Raw genomic sequence first — 6427 nt, 5'->3', positions numbered from 1 at the left:
TAGACATTCTCAGTTCCTGCAACCGTTCTTTGTATGTTTTATGAAGAACTTGTTTTGATACTCCCGTTGATCTGTCTGATAAAGAAGGATGGTTTGACCTCACTGAGGACTAGGAGCATAGGCTTTCCAAGCAGAGGGAAGACCTGTGGGAGTGCAAGGCCAGGTACCGGCACCTGGAGGCTCAGTGGGCTGAGATGATCAGCCAGTTCCAGGCCATGATGCAGTCCCACTGGAATAAGCCCTCTGGCTCTTTGCCACCAGCGTCTCTTCCCTCCAGCCTTCGCCCAAAGCCCCACACCAGGAGGCCGAAGCAGACCCCGAGTCAGAATTTCTGCCCCCCTCTGACCCACACAAAAAGACTTCAAAGGGGGAGACTCTCTGCAGCAACACAAACGTTCATTGCACGTATCCGTCGCAGGGGCTGTAGCTTGAGGACCCCTGATTTAGTGCAATATAAAAAATGCAAATAATTTCTCTGTGGACCACCAAAATTTTCTCACGGACCACCAGTTGGTGACCTCTGGTCTAAAGGGTGCCGTGTATCCAACAAAGCCGTGTACAGTCTGTTTTAGTGGCACGGTACAATCAAATCACATTTATGCTTTGCTCTGAAAACAAATCGGTCTGGCTAAATCGCGGGTCGTCATCTTGTCTGAATCCAGAAAACTTAGCCAAAGAAAAACCATCATCCCAGCAACCTTAACTCTGCATCTTTTCAAGAGCTCCTGAGAACAGGCCGAGGCCTTGGGCCAGATCCTGCTTGGGAAAAGAGAGGGAAATGCAGATGGAAAGCTGCTCCCGTCGGAAGGATCGGCTCCTGCCCAGATGCTGACGGGACATATTTGTCTGCTGGTTTCCTGAGCGCTGGGAAGCTGGACCGGGCTGAGCTTCCGGGATCCCGAGCCAACTTTCCACTCATCCTGGTTTGGAAACAGCTTCCAGATGCCCAGCCGGGGTGAGGAAGGAAAGGAGTCCAGCTGCAAACGTGCTATTGTGGCTTTGGGGTTGAGACGGAGCAGCCAAAAATGTAGAGGTTCTCCATCCCATGGCCCCCCTTTGTGAGTTTGTGTGAGTCTGCATGTGCATATATCTATGTAACAGAGATAGCAATAGCAATAGCATTTACATACTGCTTCGCAGTGCTGTTACAGCCCTCTCTAAGGGGTTGAGATTCAACCTCTTGCCCAAAACAATCTGGGTCCTCATTTAACCCACCTCGGAAGGACGGAAGGCTGAGTCAACCTTGAGCCTGGTGAGATCCGAACTGACAAATTGCAGGCAGCCGGCAGTCAGCAGAAGTAGCCTGCAAGTCCTGCACTCTAACCACTGCGCCACCGTGGTTCATAAAACAGTATAACAAGAGTTGGAAGGGACCTTGGAGGTCCATGGCACCTAGAATCTTTGCAGTGGCAATGCTGAAGGGTGAAAATAGGCAATTTAGAACGAAGGAGAAATTTCCTGACAGTGAGAACAATGAATCAGTGGAACAACTTGCCTCCAGAAGTTGTGAATGCTCCAACACTGGCAGTTTTTAAGAAGAAGTTGGATAACCATTTGTCTGAAGTGGTGTAGGGTTTCCTGCCTAGGCAGCGGGTTAGACTAGAAGACCTCCAAGGTCCCTTCCAACTCTTATTCTCTTCTCTTCTCTTCTCTTCTCTTCTCTTCTCTTCTCTTCTCTTCTCTTCTCTTCTCTTCTCTTCTCTTCTCTTCTCTTCTCTTCTCTTCTCTTCTCATTCTATTCTATTCCATCCCATCCCATCCCATCCCATCCCATCCCATCCCATCCTCTATTCTGCTTCTCTTCTTCTCTTCTCTTCTCTTCTCTTCTCTTCTCTTCTCTTCTCTTCTCTTCTCTTCTCTTCTCTTCTCTTCCCTTCCCTTCCCTTCCCTTCCCTTCCCTTCCATTCCATTCCATTCCATTCCATTCCATTCCATTCCATTCCATACTACAGCAGCTTTACACGGCAGTGTCTTTGTACCTTGTGTGAATCGCATCCATCGTGGCTTGCGTTCCACGGTATCGTATGGAGCCAGGCAATTAGGATGTTAACAGAATAACAGAGTTAGAAGGGGCCTTGGAGGTCTTCTAGTCCAACCCCAATGCTTCTCTCATGGACGGATTCAACAAACCATGGTTCCAACAAACAACAGCTTAGAAACAAGGCCTGAACACAGCCACTCAAAAGCGGATCGGGATTCAGCTGCTAATCCCATATTATTGAAATCCTGGCTGTGGCGTTGTGATCTTGTGATGCCGCGGAGGAAGCTGTGATGAATGTTTTTCTTCATCTCGTCTCCCTATTAAGGGTGGAGGAATTTCTTGGAAGGCCGGGCTTGAACGATTCCAACTCCTTATTCCAACCTGGCTTGTGTTCCTTGGAAGCTGCATCAGCAATTTCCTAAGTGGCTTTTTGATTTATGAAGCCGGGGGTGAGGGGGGGGGGGGAAGAGGGTTTATCTACAGTATATGCGCATGTGCGCAATCACGCACGCACACTCATTCCTTCCCGAGCCACACACAAAATCTGCCTCCAGTTTGTGCTGACTAGCAAAAACCGGCCTTCAAGTTACGCCCGCTGTCAGGAAAAGAGGAGCTGGGTGCTGTAGTAGATCAGACAATTAAACATGAGCCAGCCGTGTGCAGCGGCAGCCAAAAAAGCCAATGCAATCCTAAATTGCATTAACAGAGGGAGTCAAGATCAAGATCAAGGGAGGTACTAATACCACTTTATAAAGCCTTAGTAAGACCACACCTAGAGTACTGCATCCAGTTTTGGTCCCCACACTATAAAAAAGAGGTTGAGACTCTAGAAAGAGTGCAGAGAAGAGCAACCAGGATGATTAGAAGACTGGAGGCTAAAACATACGATGAACGGTTGCAGGAATTGGGCCTGGCTAGTCTAGTGAGGAGAAGGACCAGGGGAGACAGGATAGCATCTTCCAATATTTTTTTTATTTTTATTTCTCATAAACACATTTACATGTACAATCATTTATCCATCATTTTTCATTCACCGTATCTTTTAACTTTCATTTTTACTTTTTACTTTTTCAGGGCTGCTCTTTTACTATTTACTTTTCCTCCAACTTTTCTTCTTCTCCTCCTCCCCTTCTCTTCTTTGCTCCTTCTCCTCCTCCTTTCTTCTTTCTTCTTCTCCTTCTCTTTCCTACTTCCCTTTCCCTTCCCCCACTCCTCTCTTCTTCCCCCCTTCTAACCTTCTCTTCTACTCCTCTTTCCCCTCCCTTTTCTTCTTTCTCCTCTCCCTTCCTCTCTCTCTACTCCTTCCCCTCTCTCTTGTTGTTTCCCTTTTCAGTTCAATCTAAAGTGGTATTCGAGACATGATAGCAGTCTTCTAATATTTGAGGGGCTGCCACAGAGAGGAGGGGGTCAAGCTATTTTCCAAGGCACCCGAAGGCCAGGCAAGGAACAACGGATGGGAACTGACCAACCTGGAAATAAGGAGAAATTTTCTGACAGTGAGAACTATCAACCCATGGAACAGAAGTTGCCTTCGGAAGTTGTGGGAGCTTCATTCCTGGAAGCTTTCAAGAAAAGATTGGACTGCCATCAGTCAGAAATGGGGTAGGGTCTCCTGATTCGATGGGAAGGAGGTTGGACTAGATGACCTCCAAGGTCCCTTCGTCTGTTAAACCTGCTATCAAAAATATTAAAGCTCTTTTATTAATCTCACCCCTCCCCAAACATTGTTCAGTGGGTCTTCCGGATCAGAGAGAAAACCACATAATTTGAGCCGAGAAGTCATTGTCAACCATTCCATTTAGTCGTGTCTGATTTTCGGCCACTCTACGGATTGGCACTCTCCATGCCCCTCTGTCTCTGACCGCCTCCTTCATCTGACTGCCTCCTTCAGAATCTGGCATGGTCAACCCAGTGTCATCCTTAAGAGTGTCCAGCCTGCAGGTGCCAGGGTGGATCCTTCTGCTTTTTCCACCAATCACTCCTGGCATGATGAAATTTTCGAGTGAGTCAGCTCTCGTGACATGGCCAAAGGATGACAGCCTCTGTGGCAATCTTGGCCTCGAGTGGGATTTTTGGAGAGGTTCGGTCTAGGACATCTCCTGTTTTGTTATTTTGGGGATTATTGAGGGATGGATAATAGTCGCCTCCGGCATCACAGTTCAAAGTCCCTTTTTCCGATCTGCCTTTTCCAGAGTCTAAGTTTTGCAGCCATAACTAGGGATCCGGGATGAATTGTGGATCTTGTTAGAATGAGTTTCTCCACCATCATCATTTAGATCAGAGGTGGTATTCAGCCACTTCGTACATGTTTGTGTGAACTGGTAGCGGAGATCGTGAGTGGGTCTGCCCACCTGCCCCGGTTCTATTTAGGCACGGTTTTAAGGCAGGGCCAGGAGTGAAATTCAGCAGGTTCTGGAGAACCGGTAGCGGAAATTTTGAGTAGTTCAGAGAACCAGCAAATACCACCTCTGGCTGGCCCCAGATTGGGGTGGGAATGGAGATTTTGCAATATCCTTCCTTCAGGAGTAGGGAGGGAATGGGGATTTTGCAATATCCTTCCCCCAGGAGTGGGGAGGGAATGGGGGATTTTGCAATATCCTTCCCCCAGGAGTGGGGAGGGAATGGGGGATTTTGCAATATCCTTCCCCCAAGATCAGGGTGGGAATGGAGATTTTGCAGTATCCTTCGTCTGGAGTGGGAATGGAGATTTTGCAATATCCTTCCCCCAGGAGCAGGGTGGGAATGGAGATTTTACAGTATCCTTCCCCCTGGAGTGGGAATGGAGATTTTGCAATATCCTTCCCCCAGGAGTTGGGAGGGAATGGAGATTTTGCAGTATCCTTCCCCCAGGAGCGGGGTGGGAATGGAGATTTTGCAGTATCCTTCCCCTGGAGTGGGAGGGAATGGAGATTTTGCAGTATTCTTGCCCTGCCCTGCCCACCAAGCCACACCCACAGAACCGATTGTAAAAAAAAATTGGATTTCACCACTGGGTTGGGCGCAAGCAAAGTGAATGCACGGAAGGCGAACCGGTAGCTACAAAATGTGAAACCGACCGCTGCTTCAGCTACTTGGTCCGTGGCATCTACCGGCCATCCCAGGACAATCCATCACCAAGCCAGAAAACCTTTGGCTTATGGGGAAGGCATTTGGTTAACCGAGAGCTCTGAACTTGGGTTGAACACTCCGGTCAAAACAAGCTGAATTACAGCAGCAAATTTCCTTTTATTGACACAGTGAGAGCCGAGTGGCATTTCCCTCCCCGCAAATCCAAGTGCAAAAAAAACCCCCCAAAAAACCTCTTGAAGGCCAGCCAATTTTTGAAAGGTTGGAAGAGAAAACAACCACCACCAAAACCCTTTTTTTTTGGCAACGGATGGTACCGTTTCCTGCATGCCGAGGAAACAAAGGGAAGGGATTCAGCTCGGGCAAAATTCATCTCGGCACATTTCTGTCAAAGGGCCAGAAGGGAAACTGGGAGGCAAAAGCAGAAAACAACAAGGCAGAAATTCACAGGGCAATCTCGGGCACTGGAAAAGAGCCAGCTGTTTTAGCAAGCTATTCCATTTATTCAGAAGACAGCGAAAGAAGGGGGGCTTATTCCACAAAACGTGACATGCTGTACTAAGATGGAAACCAGCTTTTTTTCCCCCCTGCCTGGTGCGCCTGCCAAGGATTTGGGAGCTCTGGAATTCTTTCTGCTGCTGGCTGGATGTCTTGGAACTTCCAAGTCCCAAAATGGGGCTCAAAAAAAGACAAAAACGAATAAATAATATTAATGAAACACAAGTGTTAGGAACGGTGGTAGAAACTGGAAAACAGAAATCAAACTAAGAATATAAAGTGAAATTTGATATCAACATACAGGATATAAATGTAAATAACGATCCTGCTAACGAAACAGTTAGTTATGAATATTTAAAAATAAAGAGGAGGAGCGGGAGGAATAAAAGCTAAGAGTAGAGACAAAAGTCGTTGCAGAAAAGCTGTAAAATTGTATATATCTGTTGTCAGGATTGTATTTTAACGTCTGATGTGCGTGTGTTTTCGTTTTTGTCTCTTGACTTCTTTTGCTATTGTCTGTTTGGTTTTAAAATGTAAAATACCCAATAAAAATTATTTTTTTTTTTACAAAAAAGAAACGTCACCGTTCAGAGCAAATGGAGATTCATATCTCGGCTTGCAAGGATCAAAAGCTTGTTTTAACGCTTTGGGTATTTCTTCAGAGATTTCTTGCGCAGGAGTTAAGTCCCATGGGGCAATGGGTGCCAGAAAGGTCATCCATCTCAGCCCCGCAGAGAGCTAGTCTGTCAAACATGCAGAGAAGTCCAAGGGGAGTGGGAAGGGGGCAGACTATATCAACAATGAGCCACAGCCGCTGTCAGACACCAAGGACAGGCTGGCTGAAAATACAAATAAGCCTTGTCGGTTAGTGTCTCCGGTCGG

This window comes from Pituophis catenifer, unplaced genomic scaffold (genome assembly GCF_029215685.1).
Source record: "Pituophis catenifer annectens isolate HBS135680 unplaced genomic scaffold, rPitCat1.0.hap2 SCAF_12, whole genome shotgun sequence".
Classification (NCBI taxonomy): Eukaryota; Metazoa; Chordata; class Lepidosauria; order Squamata; family Colubridae; genus Pituophis; species Pituophis catenifer.
Note: the sequence above shows the minus strand (reverse complement) of the source record.